Consider the following 26,568-nt stretch of genomic DNA (forward strand, 5'->3'; position numbering starts at 1 on the left):
AAAAACCTGCTGGCTGTTCACAGCTTTGGGCAAGAGCTCTCTCTAGCAGCCATCTTGACGTCCCCAGTGTTTTCAGTCCGTGTTCTGAAAAACAGCCTGAGTCCTTGGGAACCAGACTGTCCCCAGAGGGCCGCTCATAGCCCAGACCCCAGCTCTAACATCCTCAACTCTTTTCAAAGAACAGCTCTTTAAAACAACTTTACAAAGGCCATTGGAATTACACAAGGAACACATTGTCCTATTCCCACTCTTTTCAAGCTCTTTTTGCCTGTGGTTCCAGGCAGGTCCACTGGCTCGGGTGAGCTCTCTCCACACCAGGCGGTGCTTCCTGATGCAGATCCTCTCATTATTCAATCTCCCTCCCCAGCAACATCTGAATTCAGGCTTATCGGGGACTTGGCAATAGCCCCAAACTAGTCCACCCTCCCTCCCCACAAGGCACAGGAATGAGTGTGCAGTCACAGAGAGTGTCCTGGGTCTCCTAAATGCTGCAGACACACAAGCAACCCACAACCCTCCCGAACTGAACAGAGAAATGGGGGACTTCCTCGTAGCTGCCTCCTTGGGCTCTATGCTTATCCCAGCAGATGCTGAAAAAATTTTTTGGTCTCCTCTTGAGAATCTTCTCTGTCATTTTAAAATAAACAATAGGCAAATTGTGTCATTACTTTGTAGGCAAACCTTGGTTTTTTGTTTTTTGGGTTTTTTTTTTTTTAATACTAAAACCATAATCACTCAGCTTGCCCAGATTTGATTCTCTCTTTCCCTAGATTTCCCCAAATGAAGCTGGGCTCTTTCCAAAAATCAAATTAACATTCAAAGGACAAGGTTTTGTCACCATTAAGGATAATTCAGAAAAGAAGAAAAAAAGAAATCTGCAGCACCACACTGAAAAACAGTTCCCAGAATGCAGAGCCCACATTGTTTGATCATAGGTGGCATCCCTGGCCTGAGTCCCCTAAGGGGGCCTGCTTGAAGGGAGGTCCACTTCAGGTGGGAGTGGGCAAGGAAGCGGTCAGTATGCCAGCATCTCTAAGTGGCTTCAGAAAGCAAACTCCAGGGAAGCCTGGGTGGCTCAGTCAGTTAAGTGTCTGCCTTAGGCTTGGGTCATGATCTCAGGGTCCTGGGATCAAGCTCCGCATCACATCAGACTCCTTGCTCAGTGGGAAGTCTGCTTCTCCCTCTCCCTCTGCCTGCCTCTCCCCCTGTTGTACTTTCTCTGTGTCTGTGTCAAATGAATAAATAAAATCTTTTTTAAAAAAAGAAAGAAAGGAAGAAAGAAAGCAAACTCCCACACCAAGTAAGGGAGTGGCAGAGGGCACACAGAGAGAAGAAGGGACAAAACTTCAGAGAAAAGGGTTCAGACACCCCAAAAGTAGGAACCAGGACTATTCTCCAAAGAGGTGGTGGGCTGCCAGGGGAGAAACAGTGTCTTCAGAGGCCAAGGCCTGGCCTAGTTTCCTGCCCCTGACCCACAGAACCCCCACAGAAGAATCTGGAACATGAGACAGGAAGAAAAATCCCTGCAGAAACAGTCATGAAGGAACAGGAAAAATAAAGGTGCCATGCAGCTTTTCTCCAGTTCCCTGAGCAGTAACACTAGGGCCTGATTCCTTCCCAGACACTGCCAAGTCACCCTCTCCTGGCCCCATCACCCCTCCTCATCCTTCCCCAAGTCCTGCCACGTGCAAAATAAGACCTCTGCCCAGGCTGGCCTGTGGAGAATGAGGTATTTTCTCCTTGGCTCTGCATTTTCATTCAGCCTTAAAAGGCTCAGGCTGGGCAAGAAGCCCACAAGTGTGTCGTGCTACACCTCAGTGCTCACCTCCCCAGTGCTGGCAGCTCTCTTCCCCTCTGGCTTTCTCCTCCTCACACCAGTACTGTCACTGGCTCAGGTGCCAGATCCTGGACCCCGGAAGCACTGATGGAGCTGCCCTCACAACCCTTAGGAAAACATGGCCAAAACCAGAACATGATCAATTTGCCAGGCTGGGACTCCAATGGAGCAGAGGGAGGCAGGCAGGACAGGGCAACAGTTGTGTCATTCAGCAGCACTTAGTCATCTGCACTAATGGTGGAAAGAGATACTGAATAATCAAAATGATGGATAATCAATGACCCAGAATAATGAACATTATTGTTAGGAGACACCATGATTTTTCACAGCAGAGTTGTGAAGGATCTATTTGTTCAAAAATGAATCTACCTTTCCTGAACACAAAGACTAGGAATGATAGAAAACAGCCACATGAAAAGAGAAAGTCAGTTCAGGATTTAAAAGTGACCACATAATACATATACAGAAATAACTGCACTGGGTTGTATACGCAACTAATGAATCATGGAACTTTACATCAAAAACCAGGGATGTACTGTATGGTGACTAACATATAATAAAAAATATATTATTATAATAAAAAAAAGAAAGAAAGAACTGAGAGTTAGCTGTATGAGGAAGAAACATTGGAAGTTAAAGCTGAGAAGAACCGAAGACATCTAGGGCCCCATTTTACAGATGAGAAAACTAAGGCCCAGAGAAGTGAGATGATATCTCAGATCACGTAGCCATTTCGTAGAAGAGCCAGAACTAGACCTGGATGGTCTAAGCAGAGCACTGTTCACTTAGCCACAATGGTCCAAAGGTGTCACCTTGAAAAAAACCATCATCCTGAACCCCTGATGCTGATCAGTGTGTCTCCTAGACCCTCAGACCTCTTGGCACTGGCTGTTTCTGTAGTCACCATATTTCCCTACACATAAGTCACCCTTATGTGCTACTGACTACCCCAGGCTGAGTACCAAAATGATTCATAAATCACTGCCCAATCGTTTGAAGTCACAACATGGTCATTGATGGCAGTACTTCACATGATTCAACTCAGTAGCTAGTACCAATTCCCTCAAGTTCAAGTATAATAATCATCTTGGTATTTGGGTGACCCTTTTGATTTTTCCTAAAATTCTTTGACCTTGAATCTAACATGATGTTCACTAAACCCTCAGAGTTAAAGGTGAAGGAGGGATTGAAATACCTATTTCATAGACTCCCCTGTTGAACTTACCCATAAGTTAACAGCTGGCAAGAGGGGTAAAGAGACTATAACAGAAGCCTCCTGACTTCCAGACCCAATCTCTTTCCTGAGCAAGTTGAGAGAAGTAGCAAGCTAAAATTCACAAGAAGTAGGGGCACCTGGGTGACTCAGGGGTTAAGAATCTGACTCTTGATTTCAGTTCAGGTCATTACCTCAGGGGTCTTGAGATCCAGCCCCACGTTGGGCTCCATGCTGGGCATGGAGCTTACTCAAGATCCCCCCCCCCCCGACCTGCTTGTGGCATGCTCGCTCTCAAACAAACAAATAAATAATAAAAAATAAAATAAAATTCACAAGAAGCTTCAGAGGCAAGTGCCATAAGGGCATTGATAACCTGCAGACAAAGAGAAGATACAGGGGTCTGGGGAAACTACTCGGTGTCATACTTCAGCAATACCTCCTTTTTCTTTCTTTTCTTTCCTATTAAAGTATAACTTGAACACAGTAAAGTGTACAAATCATAAGGCAAGAGCTGGGTAAACCTTTGCATATGTATGTGCTGATGTAACTACCATCCAGATGGTGATTTAGAGCATTTACAACTACCCAAAGTTTCCCTCATGCCCCCTTCCAATCAAGAATAATCTTTATCTGACCTCTACCCCACACACCAGGTTTCACTCGTTCCTGAACTTCATATAAATGAATGAGTGTAGTATATATACTTTTATATTTGGCTTGTTTGCTTGACATTCTGTTTCTAAGATTCCTCCATGCTGTTAGTATGCCAATAGTATGCTATTTCCCGTTGCTATATAACACTCTGTTGCAACAATACAACAATGTATTTATCCGTTCTACTGCTTACAGAAACATTCTGGTCGTTCCCAGTTTGAGGTTGTTATGAATAAAGATGATACGAACGTTCTTGTACATATTTTAATGAAAATAAACCCTCATATCTGTTGAGTATATGCAGGTGCAGAATTGTAGGGTTACAGGGGTATATGTAATAGATACCACCTAAATTTTTTCAAAGTGACTGCACCAAAATACACTCCACCAGCAAAGAGAGTTCCAGGAGCTCCACATCCTCACCAACACTTGCTATTATTGGTAAAGACTCTTCTTTAAAGTTTCACTGGGAAACAAGGTACCCCAGGTAGATTTCCAGACAACTGACGTTAGTCTTCAAGTAGCTTTAGAAAAAAAAAATTCTAACATGGGGCTCCTGGGTGGCTCAGTTGTTGAGTGTCTGCCTTCAGCTCAGGTCATGATCCCAGCGTTCTGGGATCGAGCCCCGCATCGGGCTCCCTGCTCAGCAGGAAGCCTGCTTCTCCCTCTCCCACTCCACCTGCTTGTGTTCCCTCTCTTGCTGCCTCTCTCTTAATAAATAAATAATATCTTTTAAAAAATTCTAACAATTTTACTTATTTAACAGAGTAAACAACCTAACCTTTGCCAGATCATACTGAGATGTGCAGAGAACTATCTGCCCCTCTATTAAATATCTAGGGATTTCACTGTCTCCTCCTTCCTGGGTAGATACCACTAATGTACCAGCAAGCCATAGCACCTCCCTTTAATCTCTGTTCTAGGAAATATTCAAGATGGCCCAATGAGGAACTTTAATTTACACACCATCATAAGTCAATAAGTTCTGGTTTCAATGTGCATGGGCTTCTTTATTGCTATAAGGCTATTTCTGTCTTCTGAATGGTGAAGGTTGCCCCATAAATAAATGAGTTATTACTCATTTCATTTGTTTTTATGTAGCTTGGCAAATGTTACTCAAACAATCAACATACTTATAAAGCACATATTTTAGGTTACTGAGCTAGACATTCTGGAAGTCACAAAACAAAACACAAAACAAAAAACAAAACAAAACAAAACAAGCCTTTCTTTAAGGGGGCAGGGCCCTGGGGTAAATCACATGGAATGTTGTCACCTGCCTTCTTCTCTCACTTCCAGCCAACCTCTTTCATAGATAAAATGAGGTTAAAACAAACATCAGTCATGGCTTGGTCCCTGCTTTTGGGGAAAGCAAGCCTTAAGGGAATGAAAATGGAAGAGGGAAATAGTCCTGCATATAGGGCCATAGTAATAAGAGTAAATGGGTGACTGAAGGTGATGATAATATTGTCTACTTTTCTCTTGGGATTAGGTCAAGCTCTACCTTATCCCTTCCTTCCCTGACCTCTACCTACCACCACCTTCCTTCTCTCCAGCTACTTCCTCTTGATGCCATTGCCCAAGTGACTGAAGAGGAACATGCTATCCAGTCCACACTTTACCACCAAGTGCAGTGCCCAAGACAAGACATATTCTCCAACCTTACAAAATACACCAAACTTAAAAAACATACCTATGGTGATGACTAAATATAAGAAGGAGTCACTGCGGACTGGCACGTGCAGGCAAAAACTGGGTGAGTCTCAAACTGCTCCTTAAAGCAGGTAAGACTTAAGGCAGAACAGTGGAGCACTGGTAGAGAGTGCTTTGCCCTCTAGTAGAGCAAGGACAAGACTAAGAAGGGACCTTTAGAGTCTGTAAACAGGACAAGCCTACCTAAGTGGCTTTCCACACCACTATGCTGCTGGGACATGATTCAGCTACTGCTCCTGAGTATGGCCTGACTCTCTCATTAAAACAAAAGCTGTCTGAGCACAGTGACTGAGAATTTTAGGGACTTGCTTAGAAACACTCTCACATAAGCAGACAGATGAGGCTATGCACAATTTAGCTCATCGGCATTCCACAGCCCTCAATTTCTCAATTCATAGTTTCTGGACTGGCTCTCTAGATGTCAAGAACAAGTGACTGAGAACAACTCCGTGCCTTTTCTGGATTGAAAAGCTGATTCTGTCCCTGTGCAGTAACCGTGCTGACAGGCAGCTAGCATGGGGAGTGGGGGGTGGGACAAGGAACAGGCATAGGAGAGTCAGACCCATGAGGTGACTCTAGACCCAGAACTTTTTGGGACCAGCTGAAAAAGGCAGAGACAGCATCTGAGTAGCGTCACAATACCAGAGCCACCCACATGAAGACATAGTTCTTAGATCACAATGCTCCCCTCTGTCAAGCTTACTTTGTCTCCAGGTATCTTTTGGGGGCTGAAATCAAGATTTCTCAGGAATCTAAATTCTTATTCCATCCTGAGGGACCACTGACTTCTTTTGTCACTTGGTTTAAATTTTCATTTGGTTTTCCTTATACTATCAAGTCATAAGGAATACCTTTCTTCTAGCTGGACCAAAAGTAAAACTACCACTATTAAATGGGTAAAACAGGATTGGGTGAGACTGGAAGCTTCTGTCCTCATTAATGTTTGATAACTAAATAACCTTTGTAGGAAACACATCTTTTTCAGAGACAAACATCTTTTAAGATACAAAAAGTAACTAGTAGAGCGGGGCACCTGGGTGGTGCAGTCATTAAGCGTCTGCCTTTGGCTCAGGGCGTGATCCCAGAGCTCTGGGATCGAGCCCCACGTCAGGCTCCTCCACTGAGAGCCTGCTTCTTCCTCTCCCACTCCCCCTGCTTGTGTTCGCTCTCTCCCTGGCTGTCTCTCTCTCTCTGTCAAATAAATAAATAAAATCTTTAAAAAAAAAAAAAAGTAACTAGTAGAAAGAAGGTTAAGGAGTAGCCATCAGTTAAACAAATATAACATTAATTGAAAGCATGTATTTCTCAACATTCCAGTCTTCTGGTTTTCTCTGTTCATGAACTGATCTTATCCCACTGATAAGTTTGACTACAGGTAAAATGAACAACTTGAGAAATGTCAGAGTGAGACACATCAGTAAGTGCTTCTTGAGGGCAGGGAGTTGGCCTTACTCATTGCTGTCTTCCTAGCACTTACCATAGACCTGCACACACAGAGAAAGACTTTTACTAAATACTAATGGAGGTAATACATGAATGGAGGAAATAATTGAGCAATTTAAAACATCGTATACATCAAAGGCATAAATTCTTTAAGTTTTTATTTAAATTCCAGTTAATACGCAGTGCAATATTAGTTTCAGGTGTACAGTATAGTGATTCAACACTTATATACATCACTTGGTACTCATCACAGCAAGTGCGCGCCTTAATCCCCATCACCTATTTCACCCAGCCCCCTACCCACCTCCCCCCGGTAACCATCAGTTTGTTCTCTATAGTGAAGAGACCATTTCTTGATTTGTCCCCCCCCCTTTTCCCTTTGCTTGTTTGTTTTGTTTCTCAAATTCCACATAAGTGAGATCATACGGTATTTGTCTTTCTCTGACTTATTTCACTTAGCATAATACTTTCTAGCCCCAACCATGTCATTGCAAATGGCAAGATTTTCATTCTTTTTGATGGCTAATAGTTCATTGTGTGTGTGTGTGTGTGTGTGTGTGTGTGTGTGTGTGTGTGTGTGTGTGTATACCACATTTTCTTAATCCATTCATCAGTTGATGAACACTTGGACTGTTTCCATAGTTTGGCTATTGCTGATACTGCTGCTGTAAACATCAGTGTGCATGCACCCCTTTGAATCTGTATTTTTTTATTCTTTGGGTAAATACTTAGTAGTGCAATTGCTGGATCATGGGATAGTGCTATTTTTAACTTTTTTGTAGAAACTCCATACTGTTTTCCGGAGTGCCTGCACCAGTTTGCATTCCCACCAACAGTGCATGAGGAGGGTTCCTCTTTCTCCACATCCTCACCCAAAGGTATAAATTCTTAAGGGACACAAAAAAACAGGTTATGACTATAAAACTGTGGGATAAGAGTAATAAAAATGAAGCACAAGAGAAAGAAAACAAAATTAAGGACACAAGAATCAATCGAAAAGTCTAAAGCATTGCCAAACAGACTGTGTGGTAATAAAAACTGCTGTCCTCAATTACCTGAATGACTTCAAGCACAAATGAAATTATATAGCTCTGTATTGCTCAAGAGAGCTGACCTAAGATCAACATGCCTAAATTAGACAAAGTCAGGTTTCCATTACATAAAATCATTTACTAACAATTAGATCTGTCCAGTAATAAAATGAGTTGTCTTGTGGAGTCATGAGCACCTTGTCATGGAAGATAGGGATCATCACCAGTCAGAGATCGTCCAGAGGCAATTTCTGCCTCAAGTGGAAGTTAGATTCAAAGAAGATTCTAAGACCTCAACCATAACTAATATTCTACTAGTTTAGAACTTGTGGTCACAGGGAATAGAGTCAAGCAAAGCAGACTTTCTGGAAGAGGAAAGTATGGAGTCAGATTGGGAAGGACGTAACACAGAATGGCAAGTTAGTATAGTTACTACAATGAATATTGGAGTGTGGGACCTAAAAACCTCACTAAGAGGAAGAGGATTAGAAAAATTACCCAGAATAATTGTGTCAGGTACACTTTAGGGTCCATGTATATTATTCTCAGAACCATCTGTTTAGAGTAAATTGAGACCTTCCTAAATTGGCAGATAATCCTAACCTGGATCAACCCGAAAAATAAAAATCTTACCAGATATTTAACAAGTTGATACAATGTGAGGAGCCTGTGCAGTCTGAAATTAAAGGAAGCCAACAACAAGGCAAGTCTAACCCACAAACCTGTAACCAATTTGAAATTTGTGAATGATGGTCTCTGAGCTGCCGCCATAAAAGCACCCATCCTGGCAGCCTTGGACTTTGTCATTATCGAAACAGAGGTCGTTATTTTGTGAATCCTATATTGTAGCTGAGCCAGACAGACAACAGCACCTTCTTTCATTTTGCTTGGATAATGGCCAAATACAAGTCACTTTACTATGACTTAAAGAGTATTGTGCCCATCTGTTCACAATCGATGGGAATAATTGAGGGGTGGAATGTGCCAGGTACTCTTGGACAATTCCGTGGAAGTGGGTCAGGGGCTTTCTTGGCCATTTGCCATGTGACAACACTCCCTTCATCTCTGAACATATGGACTTGATGAAACTGTCACTTGGAGAGCATGGTACAACAGGGCTTGGGCCATTCCATTTCCATGAGAAACTTTACCTAAGTTACAGCAAGGGAATAGCCTTTATATTCTGTTACATCATGAGAAATTCTTGCAAGTATTTAACTTTGTGTTATCTCTCAGGAGAATCTGGATTTGTGCCCTCAAAGTAACAGGGAAAGTTGTGACTAGATGTCATTGCTGTCCACCATTGAATTTCAAGCAGAGAGGTAAATTACCACAAAGGAAAGGAGTAGGCTGGGTGATGTCCTGAGACCACAGACAGACTTCCATTGTCTACCTCTCCTAAGACGGAGCAGTGGTAGGAGGCAGGAAGGGCTCTCAAACATTTGCTCACACATTTGAAACAGTCCAATGGTCGGGCGAGAGAAACTTTACAAACAGTGATTGGGAAAACAGTTTGGATAATACTGGATTATTTTTAAACGTAATTTTCAATTAAAAAAAAGGGCGCTTACTGAAAAATCCTTCTGATGTCTGTCTTCTCAAGTGCAGAAATTATCGCTTATGATTTGTTAAAAAAAAGAGAAGAGAATCATTCATTGGAGGTCTGGCAAAAGTAAGGAAGTCTCTCTTAACTCAGGATCTAAAAGGATCTCTTTTATTCAAGCTTTCTATAGTGAACATCAAGGTAAGCCATGAAGGTGGAAGAGATGTCACTAAAGGGTATCCTAGAGTCAATAGGGAGTATTGGTAGATGAGATACTGGGTTTCTTGGGTCCAAGCTGGTGGGTTATCTCCTTTTTCTCCACACCTACCTTACATAGACAGGGCCCAAACCAAGATGGGGCCACCAACTCATGGAGCCACCATGGCTTCAAGTAGCACAGCCTGGTCCTAATCAACTAGAGGAGCTGATGGCCTAATTGCAGGTCATCCAAATTCTTGACATCTTTTCTGAAGACAAGGAGTGGAAGGAATCCATTCCAAGGCATTTTGCTGTTTGTGAGCACTATGTTGAAAGCATTTCTAGGAAAAGGGGATTGTGTTGTAAGCTAAAAAGAGATGTTTGTGTTTCCTCAGATTTCACTTATTCAGACCTTCAGTGCCCTTGACTCCCCCAGCCTCCCTTGCACGCCCAGGAATAAAGAAGAGGAGGCTTGAATACTGGTGTCTGCCAGCATTGCCAGGAACACAGCATGCAACCCTCTGCCTACCACATTCATGGCTTCTTCTCCTTTGTGTGACAGCTCAACGTCACCTGCTCCTGGAACTCTTGCTTACTCACTACATTGGCTCTGACCTTTTGCCTCCCTCTTCACAATATTAGCATCTTTGAGTCATGCCATGCATATTTGTCTATTCTGATGATAGGAACTGACAACATGAAATAACAGAACAAAGCAAGAGGCCCTAAATTCAAGGCTTGGCTTTTTCTTACTAGCTGGGCAACCTTAGGCAAAATCTCTTAACCAGTTTGAGCTTCAGTTTCCTCATCTGGAAAAAGGTGATGATAATCATTGCCCTACCTATCTCGGAAGGCTATTGTGGATTTCAATTGAGGTAACACATATGAAAGCTTTTTATACATTGTGAAGAGGCTGTTTCTGTTGGTGGTAGTGCAAAGACCATATCTCCTCCTTATACTTTCGGCATCTGAAATAGGGTTGTGCCTCCCCTGCAGGCTCAGCAGATTAAATGCCACCAAATGCCCTCCTTGTCCCTACAGTGCTAAATACAGACCCTTTCCCTAGCTTTACCATGTGTACTCAGAAGTCAAGTTTCCATGCATATCATTATAGAGAGGCCCACTGCGAAGGATCCTACAGTCTGGCCTCATGCATTCCCAGACAGGAGACAGGATGGCAGATTCAGCCCTCAGAACCTGCTCAAGGACACAATAGCAGCAGCAGAGTGGTGGCAAGCCTCCTTCAGCAACACAGGGCACACTGGGACATCTAGTCCCACTTCCCAGAAGGTAAATCACCCCCATGACACCAGGAATTTTTTCTCCTTCTCCTTAGCACCACCACCTGCAGAACTTCCATTACAACCACTGCAGCCAAAGTCCCTGGCACCACTCACCTCCCCATTTGGCAAGGTTAACAGTCCATAATTCTCTCACGGGGACTTAGTATTAGAGTTATAGCTAAAATCTCTGATTGCCCCACAGAAAGCACCTGGGAGACCAAAGAGAAAAGGATGCTCTGTGACATCTGAAGCCACTACTTGCCCACCTTCCCTGCAGCAGTGTGCTGACGGGGTCCTGTCTTCTTCCCTGAGTATCTGCAAGCAGGTCTGCCTGTGATTAGGAGCACTTATAGTGATACTAACTCGTTCTACATCTTTAACAGCTGACACCTATAAGCATCTCCTTTGTTTTACAACAAAGCAAATTCAATAATTAATGGCCTTTTGGAGAATTTCAATCCACAGTCTCATTCAACAGGGCTTCAAAGGCATCTCCAAACTATAGAAATGCTGCAAGTAAAAATAAATCACTACTTCTTGTACTTTATCATACAATCAGGTTCATGGGCCCCAGAATCAACCTTTCCCTAATGGTCTGATAAAGAAGGTAAGAAATGGCTGAGTGCTCATGAGTGACTTGTACAATATTTTATAAACATGAAAGAGAAATCAATATCAGAGTGCTATGGAGGTGGCGGGGATTTCCCCTGAAAAACCTGAGGTGTCCTCCCCAGTACTACCCAAATTCTATCATGTTTTAAATATCTCACTCAAGCTGGACTTCTTCCATAAGGCTTCCTCTGATCACTCTAGGCTAGCAAAATTCATTCATTCATTCAACATTTATTTATTTAAGCATTATATGTACCAGGCACTGTGCTAGCTTCTGGGGATAGAACAATCTAAACAGTCAAAATCTCTGTCTGGTGGCTCCATCCCCTGATCTACTAATAGAAGTAATGTTTATATCCAACATTAAATACAGTCTTTCACAAAGAGCATTTTCCTGGAATTCCTGTTATTCTTTACTTTACAATATAATTATGAACATGTCTTTTTAAGCAGCTTGAGGGTAAAAGCATTTCTGATTTCTTCATGGTCTACTAAGAAAAAATGCTGGGTAAATAAACACTGAATGAACACTTATCTAATTATGTGACATATACATATATATACATTTATATATATATATATATTTATATATATATAAAATATATATATATATATATTTATAAATATATATATGTTTCATTTCCCCATCTAGCTGGTAAGTTTCTTCAAAGACAAGAATCTCTCTGTTAACATTTCTGTATCTTCTAGAGCATCCACCCCAGTGCTGGGACATGGCTCATTTTCAATACATACTTAGTTGAATTCAGTAATTCTGCTAGCAGTGGGGGGTTCCCCTTCCATGCCAGTCCTGTTAATCATACCCCAGATTTAGAAAATGGGAAGCCCAAGGCCAAGGAAAACAATATAGTCAGCTCTAGTTACCGACATTCCCCCCAACATGCTGGCTAAGCTTTCTCCCAGACTAGAGCACTGTGTTTGTGAGGAAGGAATAAAGTCATCTTTCATCCAGGAAGACTGACATAAGCCACCTGTGCATTCCAAGAAGAAAACCAGAACGAATTGGAGCAGCAAGCCTGACTTTGGACAGCAAGACCACCCATGGAAACATCCATCATGTGACCCACACAGGATCTGCCTGCCAAAAGATCATGAACCCAGGAGTCAGGGCCACCCACCCTGTCAGGGGTACAGCTGTAGCCAAAGCCTGTCCACAGAGGCCAGAGACCCAGGGTATCCTCATTGCCCCACAGACCCATACTTGCTACCTTTTGGCTCAGTCTCTAGAAATTCATCTCCTAGAATAGCCAGCTCTGCTCTGATCACCCTTAGGGGATGCCACAGCTAAGGAAGTCAGTGGTTGGAGCTGACCTCTGCGGAGAGATGGACCAATATCCTTTACTAGCCTAGGTGAGATCAGGTGAGGTGATGATGCTCTGCCATCCCCATAGGTATCTATGAGTCCTACCACCTCTACCACCAATGAACATACGATTAGCATTGGCAGAGCACACGCAGCCAGCAGACCAGGAATGGCATCAGGATGTCTGTGTGTTACCTACAAGGGTATTAACCCAAATCAGAGAGCTCTAAGTTCTAGACATATTCATAGAATGTTTCAGGTTTTAACAACTGGAAATTAAAGGCATTTACCCTAAAGCCCAACCTCCCCAATCCCCAAATTAGAGAGTACCCCAGGACCTTCAAAATCAACATTAAAAGACCAAAAATTAAACTCCCTTTTCTATCCCAGACACAATGCTAGACTTTGCTTCAGTCTTTCCAGGTCTGGTTCCTACTCATGTTGGGTCAGCCTCTAAGTCTTCCTGCCTCCTTACCCATCCTCATGATCCTGCTGGATCCTGAGGAAGCTGCTCTTGGAAGTCAGCAATTACATTTAGTCATGCAAAGCAGTGAGCTGACTTCATTTTCCTCAATAAATATTTCATTGAGATTCAGAGAAATAAGAGAAACCTTATTCATGAGATTTATGTTTGTCTTAATGATTCACAGCATAATTTGTTCCAATTAAATATTTATTTTAATATCTTCTTGGGTCTGAAAACTTCTGCCCGTTCATCAGTGAGTCTTTGTAACATCAGTCCCCTCACAGATATGAAGACATGGAGAATAGCCTCGTTCTTCCCCAAAGGGGAAGTTTTGCCTTTCCAGCTCCCTCTGAGCAGGGACCTGAGCCATGCCTGCACTGCCCTTGACACCTCCCCCCCCCAGGGCCCTGATGGTCAGTCTCCATTCCCTGCTCCCTGTCACCTTGTTCTCCACCCCCTCAACATCCTCAAAGCTCATCCTTCTTAGATACCTCTCTCAGACACAAAATCCCAAGAAACTCTCTATAGAACAAGGCGAGGAAGAGTGCTGGACACTGTGGTATGGTAAAAAAGGAGACAGGAATCACAGTAAGGAGCTCGGAGTTCCAATTCCAATGTCACCACCTCTGCATTTCCCGCTCGTACAACGTGGAAGTAAGCTTCCCAGTGGTGTTTTGACAAATGAGAAGATACCTTTCTGGTATTTAGGACAAACCTGGTATATAATATATGCTCAAGTAAGACATAGTTATAAAAATAAGAGAAATGAGGGGCGCCTGGGTGGCACAGCGGTTAATCGTCTGCCTTCGGCTCAGGGCGTGATCCCGGCATTACGGGATCGAGTCCCACATCAGGCTCTTCCGCTATGAGCCTGCTTCTTCCTCTCCCACTCCCCCTGCTTGTGTTCCCTCTCTCGCTGGCTGTCTTTCTCTGTCGAATAAATAAATAAAATCTTTTAAAAAAAAAATAAGAGAAATGAAATTTGTTTACTTTTATTAGAGTTTCATAGGCCTCACTGCCTAACTTGTTTACATGTGGCCTGAGTGTTTCTATTACTCCTATATAGAGTTGTACAGAACTCTTAGTAATATCCAGAACCTGTGTCGGGGCAGAGAGTTTCTGTGTGTGTGTGTGTGTGTGTGTGTGTGTGTGTGTGTGTGTGTTGCACCTTTAAACTGTTCATGTTTACATCTTCACGGTCTCCTCGGAAAACTCCCCTGCAGAGATGGCATAATCCCCCACTCAGTTGCTAAAACTTCCCTAGATTTGAAGAAGAACTTCCCCTGTGTCCTTCACAGGGAGCAGTCTCTGCCACTCCCACCCCCCTGGCCCCAAGAGCAGCCCCCATCAAGTGGCAGCCAGACCTGTCTGCCATCTGTGGTCCCTCTGTCCTGACCCCAGCTGAGAGCTCACCACTCAGCCTCCCTGAAATCTGGCTCCTGGCACAGATGGACGTGTCTCTCACATCCCCATGGAATGTTGCTTGGGTCCAGAAAGTGCAGCAGTCACTCTCAGGGAAGGCACTCTTCTCTGCGTCCTTCCACGTCACCCTCAGGGAGGCTTCCTGGATGACACCTGAGAGGAGGTGGGAAGGTTCCCAAGGCAGCTTGAAATCCAAAGAGATTTTACCTTTTACATTAATTAAATGTCATTTCTAAAAATTTTAAATCTCTGGCACTGTGAAGATTTACTATGCCAAAGCAGAAAGGTCTTCCAAAAAGCAATTATAAAAGCTTCTAAGTTAATAACAGCTTTGTACCTTGTACTACAGAGCTAATTCCATTATCTGAGAAACTAAAAACTGCTGTTCAGTAACTTGGTGAATGCCCCAATCCATAGCTCCTGAAGGAACAATCCTCTACCACCACACCATGTTAAATGTTTCTCTCCTCCAGGAAGCCGTCCCAGAACACTCCCACCACATCTGAGTCATCCATTCACTCTAGACACCACCCACCCCACTCCACACCCACACCCCCACACACACAGCCTCTGTTCCTCTACTTCTTCCGGAGCCAAGGAATCTTAAATTAACATCAGGGTGCATTATTTTCACACTCATTAAAGGATTAGCTGAGGTTTATTAGCCCAAAAGAATGAATGAACTATTCTGGGTGCCAAGGCACTGCCAAGGTAAGAGAGGTTTTTGGGCAGACAGCACTTTCCCAGTACCTTTCAAATCACACCAATTCTGCCTTGCCCAGAGATGATGCTTAATAAATGTTTTAGTTATTTAAATAATCAAATAATTTGCCTGATTCTTTCCCTACCACATGCTCAAGGAAAAAAAAAAAACAACCCTGTTTTCCTCTTTCATAAAAGAAATTCCCAGTATAGACTCCCAGCTCAAGGCAGCACCTCAACTTGTCCACACACTGGCCAGTACCCCCGCTCCCCCTGAGCTGTTGCAGGTCAGAATGAAGCCTGCAATGTCTGAAATCTGATCTTCCATCTGCCACTTGATCTTCCATCTGTCACCTCCCCAGTTCCACAGGGGGCTGGGGGCTGGAAGATAGAGAAAGGTCTCCAGAGGTCCAGTTGGCAATGAGCAGATGTTAACTTGGACATCAAATGGGATAGAGGTAACTCTGCTTCAAAGCAAGAAGAGGCCTATGGTCATAGCCAAATATAGTTTCACAGCCAGAGGAGACCCCAAGATGTCACTGAACGGTCCAATATCTGATTCTTCCTCCAGGCATCTAGGGTATAGGTATTCTCATCCCAGTGACCAGATGGAGGAGAGGAAAGAACATGAGGTTTAGAATAAGAAAACCTAGGTTAGAATCCATTATACAAGCTCAATGATGTGGGCAAGTCACATAACTTCCTTAAGTCTCAGTTTTCTCATCTGTAAAATAGGGACAGTAGTATCGTGAAGTTTGAGATAAGCACCTAGGACAGTTCCTGGCACAGAGGAACTACATAATCAAAGTCCAAAAACTAAACTACAACACAACCATTATCAACAGGCCATTTTTTCTGAATTCTTTTTCCAGTAGAAAGACTAGATCTTTGCTGTCTGTCTATACTATTTTTGCTGGCCCTTGCATGACTAATCAAAAAGCTACAGAGAGGCTACCAGCTGGAATGGAAGATGTAGTCTCCAACCACGGCCAGAGAGAAGCTATCTGTCCAACAGGGATGAGAGCCGAGCCACAGCCTTCCCCTCATGAATACAGTGTCCAGGCCAACTAAACTAACAGCACCGTAAGGATATTTTAAAAACATCACAGTCACTGAAAGTTAAATCTGCATCATACCCTTCATTTGGAGACGGAAGAGTTTTAAGCCACCAAATTTGTTTCTCCGTAGACCATGTCCTGGCAAATAGATCTTATCTTTAAAAATGCATCCCCATCTTTGTTGACAATCCTGTCTTCCACACCGAGAAATATTCCTGGAATCAGGGTCTGTTTCTGGAAACCAATTTAAATTTATGAAGCTGCTTGTATTTTTGATAAAATGGAAGTAAATCTGGCTAAAGCAAAGGCTACATTCCAGAGATAACTGACCATTCATTTATTCATTGCTGCCCCTAGCTAACAACCAAACAACAAGCTGCCCCTTGCTCAACCTCCCTGCAGGAGCCCTGGGTCATTCAGAAGCATGGGGAAGGAGCTGAAAAAGTAGGGGAAGCAAACACCATTAAATCAAGGGACACACCCTCTACAGCCAAGGTCAACACCCAGGAGGGGCAGCAGGCCTTGGACAGTGGCGGAAGGACTCCACCCACACAGCACTTTGAACAGAAGCTCTCTTCCAACTGGAGGCACAGAGCTGCTAATCTGACGCACACCCAAAACAGAGATGTGGGTAAAAATAAAATTATGACTGCTCCCGTGAGAAAGCCAGGAAGAGAACATATTGAAACAATCATGGCCTGAAGCCCTGCCCAACACCAATGCTACTAACTGACCTCAGCCAGAGACAGGAAAGGATTGATCAAGTTACTTTCCTTGCTCAAAATCTCCCAATAGCTGCCCATAAACTACTAAATAAAATCCTAGAACTCTAGTGTGGAACATAAAGCCCACTCAGCCAGCCTTTCCAGCTTTCTCTCTTATTGTCCCAAATCGCCAGCACACAGGCTCGCAATGAGCATACACATACAACCTCCACATAAAGACCACTAAACCCTCCCACTCTGTACCTTCCTTCCATGGCTCCCCTCCATCTCCACAAGTGCAGCTTGTCCTCATCTTTCAAGGCCTTTCAAGGCCAAGTCTACCGCTGGAATTCTCTTCTCCGCTCCACGGCACATTCCAACTACATAATCCTTTCCCTTCACTGTAATTTCCATGAGGACAAAGACTCCCTGTCTTGTTCACTATCATAACAGTACCTTTGTAGAATAGGTATTCAATAAATATTTGCCAATTTCAGGAGCACCTCAAAGCCAAGATGTTTCCTCTGTAACTTGAGTTTTCTAGTCCTCACCACACAAGAAGTCCCCCTTAGCAGAGGCAACCCTGTTACTGGCCTGATTTCCTTTCTCATGTGGTATCTCAGCCCCTCGAAAGTCTGATCCCATGATGTCCAGGAGCCCTGCTCACAGCTCCCTTTGCTCATCAAGCACTCTGCTGGCCACACCTGCCACGTCCTTCTGCTCTGGCTGCCCACTGCTGCTGGAAGATGCGCAAGGTGCCCTTTCTGCGGGTACCAGCATCTGACCCAGAGTGCTGCTCCAGAGCTCTCAGACCCTCAGCACTCCAAGTGCCAGGCCGCCTGAGTTCCCCAGAGTCCCCACTGCCCCGGGGATCAGCCCTGATGGAAGCGAACCCCTTCTTCCCCACCCAGTGTTTGCAAGGTGGCATCCTCTGTACCCATATGTCACACAGAGTCCTCATGAGAACAGTTCCTTCAACTTCTGCACAGCGCTCCTCTCCTGAGGGCTCAGACGCCATGCCACGGGCTTGGGGTTGGCTGGAGATGAACATCTAGGAGAGAGAACGTGGTCTCTCCAAAACCCATTTTTCCCTTCCACCCATTCAAAGCCATCATATAAACAGGACCGACAGGCTGCATGGCTCTCTTGAAATGGCCAGGACAGGTCCAGTGGCCGCAGTGGCCACAGTGTACATGAAGCTACGTTCCTTTGCCTCTAACATAATCTCTCGCCCAGGCTGCCACTCAGGCCTCATCCCTCACAGCCTCTGTTTGAGGGGCTCGACAAGTGCTGACTACTACCACCTTTCCTATTTAAAAAGCAAAGCCCTTCCTCTGCCTTCTTCTTCTTTCAGTGCTTCTGCCGGGGGCCTACCGTACCCTTCTGGCACTACTGAGGGCCAGCTGCCTCAGCCCCTCCCTCTCGACATCAAGACAGGCATTCACCTTGGCTCTTGGATCCTCCTCTCCCGGAGTGGTCGATAAGAATGGATTTCAGCCCATACTGCCCAGGGACTGAAGATTTATCAATGCTGAGGCCCTCTAATGACTGCCAATTAGTGTGTCCATTATTCTGGGCTAGGTCAGCGGAGCCCTTAATCTACTTAATGGAGAAGGAACTCCAGCGAGGCAGGAAGCACCTCGAGCTGGTGGACTGAGCCAGCAGGGTGACTGCCCCCTCAGAGGTAGCCCACACGCACAAGGTACAGAGGGCAGCCTGAGGCTGAAGTTTCCCCAAGGCCTCGAGCCAAACTTCAAGGCAACTGGAGGTTGGTCTTTGGTTCCCTCCCTCACATCCAACTCTCAGGTACCTCCCCTCGAAGTCCCAGGACTCAGCACTCCTGGCACATTCTGTCTCCCCCACCCCTTTGAGACCTGCCCTCCTAGGCCTCCAGACCTTAGATCCCCTCCTGAACATTCTACCATCCCCTACTCATCTAAAAATTAGATTTTAGGCAATAAGGGTTAAGAATTAATAGCTAACATTGATTGGGCTTCTTACATGAGTGACATCACTTCATTCATACAATAACACTATGAGATAAATACTGATATTGTCAGCATCTTATAAATGGGGAAACTGAGACCTAGAGAGTTACTCAACATTACACAGCAGAGTGGTGGAGTTGTGAGCCAAACCAAGCCATTTTGATCTCAAAGCTTCATCACACTGAACCATTCATTCTTCACACTGCCTAAAAAGTTAAGGTGATCAGCAAAATAAGCCTACCATTGTGTTCAATACTTCCCAACTTTATTAAGATTTAGGTTCTTCTTTGGTTTTTAAAGACCCTGGTCATGCAAATCAATAGTTTTAACTGATAGAGTTTAAGGATAGTGTGGAGGTGATAAAAAGAGACTGAAGCTACATGTAAGGTGTACTTTCAACTCATTTTCACCCCACATGAAACCACCTCCCGAAACCCAGCTGTACTCATCTGCCTTTTACCCACTTTAACCTGCTTGGCACACCTTCTTTGGGTATCTTCGAGAGAATGCCAAGAGCTAGCAACCTGCGGCAAGTGATGGGCTGATGAGGGAACCTCTAAGATGAGGTCAAGCCATAGACATGGGATATGGAAAAGAGAGGAAGGGGAGATGGATCCTAAACCTGTAGAAGGTATTGGTTCAGGAACTGGACCTCTTCTTCTCATGTGAAAACTATGGAGGGTCCAGTTGGGGGCAGGGGGATAAATATCCCCCCTCTGGAGCCTTATATACCAAAGGAGGCCACCTGGTTTTCCAAGACAGAGAGTAAGCCAGCCCTCAGGAAAGGCTGTCTTTGGTACCCTCGTACCTCACCTCTGTGCCTCCAACCCTGCTCCGAGGTAACAAGGGCATGTATATTAGAGCAAGGACAGCCTTCCAGCCCTGCTGGGGAAGTGATCCTGTGTTCCCAAGGTCTGTGAGGATCCTTAAACCTTAATATGATCCTTCTGCCAGGAACACTTGCAAGGACCCAGCTCACCCAGTGGAGCCATATGACTCTACCAGATATATTAGTTCTTATGCAATACACATTTATAGAAGTAATTTATAGTGTGATTAAATATTATGGATAAATTTTTAATAAGGCCATTCTTTCTACTATAGAATTTTATTTTTTAATATTTTTGATTAAATAAATTTTTACATTTTGATCACAGGCCATCTCAATTTTTTTTTTAAGTTACAAAATGTGTTTTCAAGGGACATGCCCTAAGTACTTCTGAATCCTTTCCATTAGGGTCTTTTTTTTTCTAATAATTTTTTCTTTTTTTTTTAATTTTATTATTATGTTAATCACCATATAGTGCATCATTAGTTTTTGATGTAGTGTTCCATGATTCATTGCTTGCGTATAACACCCAGTGCTCCATGCAATACGTGCCCGCCTTAATACCCATCACCGGGCTAGTTTTAGGGTTTGGCTCTATGTTTTTCTGCCTCTTTCAGACCATGTAGGTCTCTAACTAGGGCAAGAAATATGTCTACATGTCTTAATCCTTAACTCTAGCTGGGCACAGAGTGTGACTGATACAGCTGATTGCCTGCCCAGTAGCAATTTATGCCTTTTTTCCTTGCTTATAGAACCAAGATTTTGTTTAGGAATCGGCATCCATGTGCCTTAGGAGAAGTAGAGACCCTCACAGCCCCACAGGGTAAATGTTAATTATGTTATACCAATCATGAAAATTATATCCCCTTTCCAGTAACTTGTTTAGGAATTGGTGGTAAAATTATGTCCTTTGAGACATGAGAAAAAGTCTCCCAAGGGACATCTGGGATAGGTTTTCTTGCTCTTAAAAAGACCTATGTGAGGGGTGCCTGGGAAGTTCAGTTGGGAGCGTCTGCTTCAGTTCAGTTTACGATCTCGGGGTCCAGGGATCGAGCATCACATCAGGCTCTCTGTTCAACAGGAAGTCTGTGCTTCTCTCTCACTTTCCCTCTGTACTCTCCCTCTCTCTCTCTCAAGTGAATAAATAAAATCTTAAAAAAAAAAAAAAAGACCTATGTGAATACATGCATGAAAACCAGGCTTTTTCAGTTGTCATTTCTCCATGTGACATGTGGCACTGTGGCAGCCATCTTGAGACTCTAAGGAATGAAAGAATGCAAAGAACTGGGGTCCTGGGATCTCTACTCTTGTAATGGCAGGCTGACAAATTAGGATCAACCCTCCCACTAAAGATAATTGCAGGGCTGTTGTTGTTTTTTTCAATCTTCCTAAAAGCATTAACAGAATTACTAGGCCAAAATCTAGAAGAGAAGAATCCAAAGAGGTAAGTCCAAAATACAAAGCAGCATCTGTCTTCAGAACATTAGCCAATCTGTAAGAAATTGTGGCAAAATTAGCTATGCTTTTGACAGCCAGGATGGGAAAGGGGAGAAAAATCAAAATTCCGGGCTTTCTCAAGGAAGGGACTCTGATAAAAAATATTCCACTCTAAGGTGGGCTTCCTCCCAGAGAGAGGGCTTCACCCTTAAGGTAAAGGTAACCAAGAAATAAACCAGCTCTCATGGAAACTTGAAACACAGCTACATATAATCTGGGTCCAATGATCCCCAAGCATTCAAGCATTGGATTAAGGTGGAATTGGACTGGTAGTATTTCTAGGTGTCTGGCCAAAGAAAAATGATCATTTAGGAGAAAGTTACCATTCTAGGTTTCAAATTATTATTATAAAATATTTTTCAAAAATAATGACCAGGGCACAATCAAAGATAGCACAAGGAGAAAAGACACCATGAACAAGAACCATCAGAAATAGCAGACTATAGAAAAAGACCCACAAAGACTCCAGATACTGGAATTGTCCAACTAGAGACTATAAAGCAAATATACTTACAATGTTCAGAGAAACCGAAGACAAACTTTAAAGTTTAAAGACAACTTGGAAAAAAAAAAGTGATTTGAAAAAGAATTAAATAGGGATTCTAGCACTGAAAAATACAATACTTGAAATTAAGAAGTCAATGAACAAATTTAATTGCAGATTAGACTTAGCTGGTTAGAGAATTAATAAACTGGAAGCTAAATCAGAGGAAACTATCTAGGATGCACCAAGGTAGATAAAATATGAAAAATATAGAAGTAACAATAAGAAATATAGAAGATACAGTGAGAAATTTCAACTTCAATCAATTTCAAAATTGATTCAAATTCAAGAAATTTCAATCAATTGATATCCTAAAAGGAGAAAAGAGAAAGAACAAAGATAGTGGCTGAGAATTTTCCCAAAAGTGATGAAATGCAACAATCTATAGATGTAAGAAATCTAACGAACCCAAGATGACTAAATAAGAATCTGATGATATTGAGACTTTTGATTTAACAGCCTACCTTCTGAACTTCTTGTTAAGAGAAGCAGGAGAAGAAGCAGGAAGAGAGAAGCAGGTGAAGTATTTATTGTTTAAGCTGTTTTGAGTTTCAGTTCAGTTACCTGAAGCCAAAAGCATCCTAAATGATATTTATAGTGATAATAAAGTATCCACCATTTATCCACCATATATTGAATGCTGACTATGTGACATGCATTGCATATAGATTTCTGTTCTGTGTAATTCCTCACAAAGTCTTACAAGGTAGTATATATCAGTCAATACAAGTATGGTAGACTATGGACACAAACCACCTCAAAATCTCAGGAGTTTAACAGAAAGATGATTATTTCTTCTTGGCACTATATGTTCAACATGGTTTAACAGAGGGCTATGCTCCCAGTCATTCAGGGTCCCAGGATGATAGAGACTTTATCCCAAAATAGCTTCTATAGTCGGTGAAACAGTGGAAAATGAAGTAAATAGTATACTGGCTTTTAAAGCTTCCATTTGGAAGTGAAACACATGGCCAAAGGTGTGGGGAAGTACAATCTTACTGTGTGCTCATAAGGTGGAGAACTGGAAATGCTAGTGAATAGTTATGATTACCACAGATAGATATTATCTTAATTCTTCAAATGAGGAAGGTAAGGCTGAGAGAAGTATTTAATACTTCTTAGATATTAGTTGACAATGCACTCATTAATAGCATCTTCCTGAAGGTGATATTATGGGGATGACTATTTGTCCTTTGGTGATGGGGTTAGTGAGAAGAGAAATGAAGCAGTGATATGATCTCTAAGGAGCCAAACAGAGTGCCTAGCTGGGTCTCATCACAGTCTATCATAGAATCACTATCTTCACAGGCAGAGTATGGGATCAAGGCAGCCGGTGGGGGGGGGGGGGTATTCTAGTCCTTCCCTTGTTCCTTATGCTAACTAGATCCTTCCCAATGTGGATAAAATTGGACTGCAATTGGTCAGAGAGTTTATATACATGCACTAAGGGTTCCCACTATCTTATATATTCCAGGTGTTCAAGATGTGGTTAAGAGGGGGGAAAATAAGTCCACGTAATGGAGTTGGCCATGCCAAGTTTCTTAACTTTGATCTCTGCAGATTCAGAAAGCTGGGCAAGGCAAAGCGATATAAACTGAGAGAGCTCTTAACCCACCATGTCCAAATACAGGAGAAGGGACCACCTTGTTCTCTTAGGTCCTTAAGACCTTCCTATGAGGTGGATTTTCCAGCCTGTAATGTGCAGAACATTCCCCACCTCCTCCCATTCCTACTGATGACACATGCACCTCACCCCCCCACAGTACCCCACATCGACTGGCAGTCTACCTAGGCTGCCCTTCCTGCTACACATGTGCTGCCTCTGTCAGCCCTGTCTAGCCTCCTGCAGACACAGCAGCATCTGTCTGAGATTCTCTCCCTGTGGCAGGGAAGGAGTCAATACCAGGGTTCTTATTTATTTATGTGTTGGTTTATTCCTTCCCAGGGATGAGGCAGTGGTTTAGGGGAAGAGGAGGGAGGAGCAACAGGGAGGAAAGGCCCAGAAAAGAAGCTGTGGTGGGCTAGAGATTGGCAGAAGAAATGTCTCTATAATTTGAACTGCTTTCCAACCACACTGTCTCTAACTGAGCCCCCTGGGGTGAAAGGTCTGTGTTTTACCGGGGATGAGAGTTTATAACCTTAATTATGCCTCTAAGCATTTGGCTGTGTTCATCCTGAAACTTCCAGCAGGAAAAAAAAAATGTGGTTTCCATTACAGTGTCACTGAGGGACTTGTACTGGGTTTGGGATCATTAAAATGAAAACACTGATGAGTAAGCCATGGCATTTTGTCTCCAAGACTTACGTCCTTCCTCCACCCCTAGTCCTGTACTTTATTTTGAGACAGGCTTAAAATAGTCTATAAAATATGGAGCTCATTATCCCATCTAACAGATTTCATTTGGCATGAATGTAGATTAAAAGCCCCATGCCAATTCTTCCTCCTAGCCTGGGTTTATAAGGAAGACACTCCTCCGCCTTTGCTCTGGGCTGGTTTCTTTAGAACTCAATTCTGCAATAGACCAGGGAAGCCAGGAGGTGCCACTTCCAACTCCACTCAGAGTATTTTTCATGATAACAACAAGGGAGGATGGGGAAAGAAACGCAGCCTGTCTGGGGGGGGCTTCTTAGAAATTTTGTCTGGAGTCTTAAGAAGCTGGATCCAGCTTAGACATCCCTCAAACACATGAATTCTCCAGCCTGCCCATTCTTCCACATACAATGACTATGTCAGGGACACTGAGTTTGTGAAAGGTGGGTTGAAACCATGGGGAAATATAACGGAAAGAGGCCTCAACTAGGAGTTTCTGTTTCCTGGCTTCATAGGGAGGCTGAGCCATAACTAAGTGCATGGCTCCAGGAACTGAAGTCCTCTCTTCGGGCTCAGTTTCCTCATCTCTTAAATGAGAGGTCTCTTCCCACTCTATCTCTTCCTTTACTGAGGGTACAGTTATGGAGGTAAAGAGAATGAGAAACAAAGGGGGTGCCTGGGTAGCGCAGTCTGTTGAGCGTCTGCCTTCGGCTCAGGGCGTGATCCCAGCGTTCCGGGATCGAGTCCCACATCGGGCTCCTCCGCTGGGGGCCTGCTTCTTCCTCTCCCACTCCCCTGCTGTGTTCCCTCTCTCGCTGGCTGTCTCTCTGTCACATAAATAAATATTAAAAAAAAAAAAAAAAGAGAGAGAGAATGAGAAACAAAAACCTCTTCTTGTTTACCACTGATCTTGTTTGGCCCAATACCATCTCTTGAACCAGTAAATTCAATTTTTATCTGATAAAGCTCCAGCTTTCTCTGATTACACCTTTCCTCTGAATCACCAGAGTGTTTGCACTGCATTTTCTCTCACCCAGAATGCCCTTTTCCCTTGCTCTACCCAAATCCTTAAAAATCCAAATACTCACAAGGACAGCGTGCTTAATAGGAAGTACGTGCTGATGGCTTGATTTATGTCTTTAATGCATTCCGTGCACAGGTGTCATCTCTTCTCCAAGAGTTTCCCACAGGGCCCAGCATAGGGTTTTGTGTAAGAGGAGGGAGGAGGGACTGATCTCTCAATTTCACTGGCAGCCTTATGATTCTCCACTCATTTACTGTCCCCTCTGAGCCATTCAATGGCAGAGTATACAGGTGATCGACCTCCCTGCCACCTCACCCCTGTACTTTCTAATTATAGGCTCTCTCTGAGTCCCCTCAGTTATCTCATCTATACAATGAAAATAACAGCACCTATATCACAGCATTGTTGGAGGCTTGAATGAAGCAGATGAGGACCTATCCAAGGTCTTGAACTAGCCCACCTCTCCAGTCTCAGCCCATGACATTGCCTACTCTTCTGCCTAGAATATCAAGGCCACCTGAACTGCATTTCCTCTTTTTTTCTTCTTCTTCTTTCTACTTAAAAATAGCTTTCTTAAGCACCTCCTTCCACCTTCCTTCCAACAGAGGAAGCATTCCCCTCCTCCGGTCTACCACTTCCATCTGCACTCTTCCTTCAACCCATCCTACCTCCCCCAGGTCACTGCTGCACTTTACAGCACTTATCACAAGCTCTTATTATAAATTCAACTGTTGCTGGACTTGTGTATTATCTGTCTCACTCACTAGAATGTAAACTTCATGAAGACTTCATGCCTTATTCATGCTGTAGCCCCAGCAAATAGCACAGGGCCCGAAACACTGTCAGTGCTCAATGAATATTTATTGAATGGATTAATAAACCTATTTCTGTACATCATTTTCAAACTTCTCCCTGTTATTGGCCCCACCCCATCCTCAAATATATTCAGGCCTCCCTTCCTTAACAGAACTATCATTTGACCCTAATGTCCCACCAACTGCTATTCTATTTTTACCTTGCATTTTCTGACATATTTCTCAAACAAACAATATGTGCTGGCTGCTGCCTCGGCTTTACCATCTCCTCCCACTGCAATCTGGTTTCTCCTCACCAAGGCTGCTGAAACAAAGCTGTGAGTAGTCACCAAAGCCTTCAATGTTGCCCCACCTCCC

General features: G+C 43.5%; 1 protein-coding gene and 1 pseudogene across 21 annotated transcripts in view; both read right to left on the bottom strand.

The window, feature by feature from the left end:
- LOC123802183 (drebrin-like protein pseudogene) overlaps nucleotides 1–7,146 on the bottom strand; it is a 29,945-nt pseudogene extending 22,799 nt beyond the window's left edge.
- The window catches only part of KALRN (kalirin RhoGEF kinase), a 637,031-nt gene that overhangs the window by 537,254 nt on the left and 73,209 nt on the right, over nucleotides 1–26,568 (bottom strand). The gene's annotated exons all lie outside the window — the stretch shown is intronic.

This window comes from Ursus americanus, chromosome 4 (assembly GCF_024610735.1).
Source record: "Ursus americanus isolate L20-20 chromosome 4, mUrsAme1.1.p, whole genome shotgun sequence".
In the NCBI taxonomy this organism is placed as follows: domain Eukaryota; kingdom Metazoa; phylum Chordata; class Mammalia; order Carnivora; family Ursidae; genus Ursus; species Ursus americanus.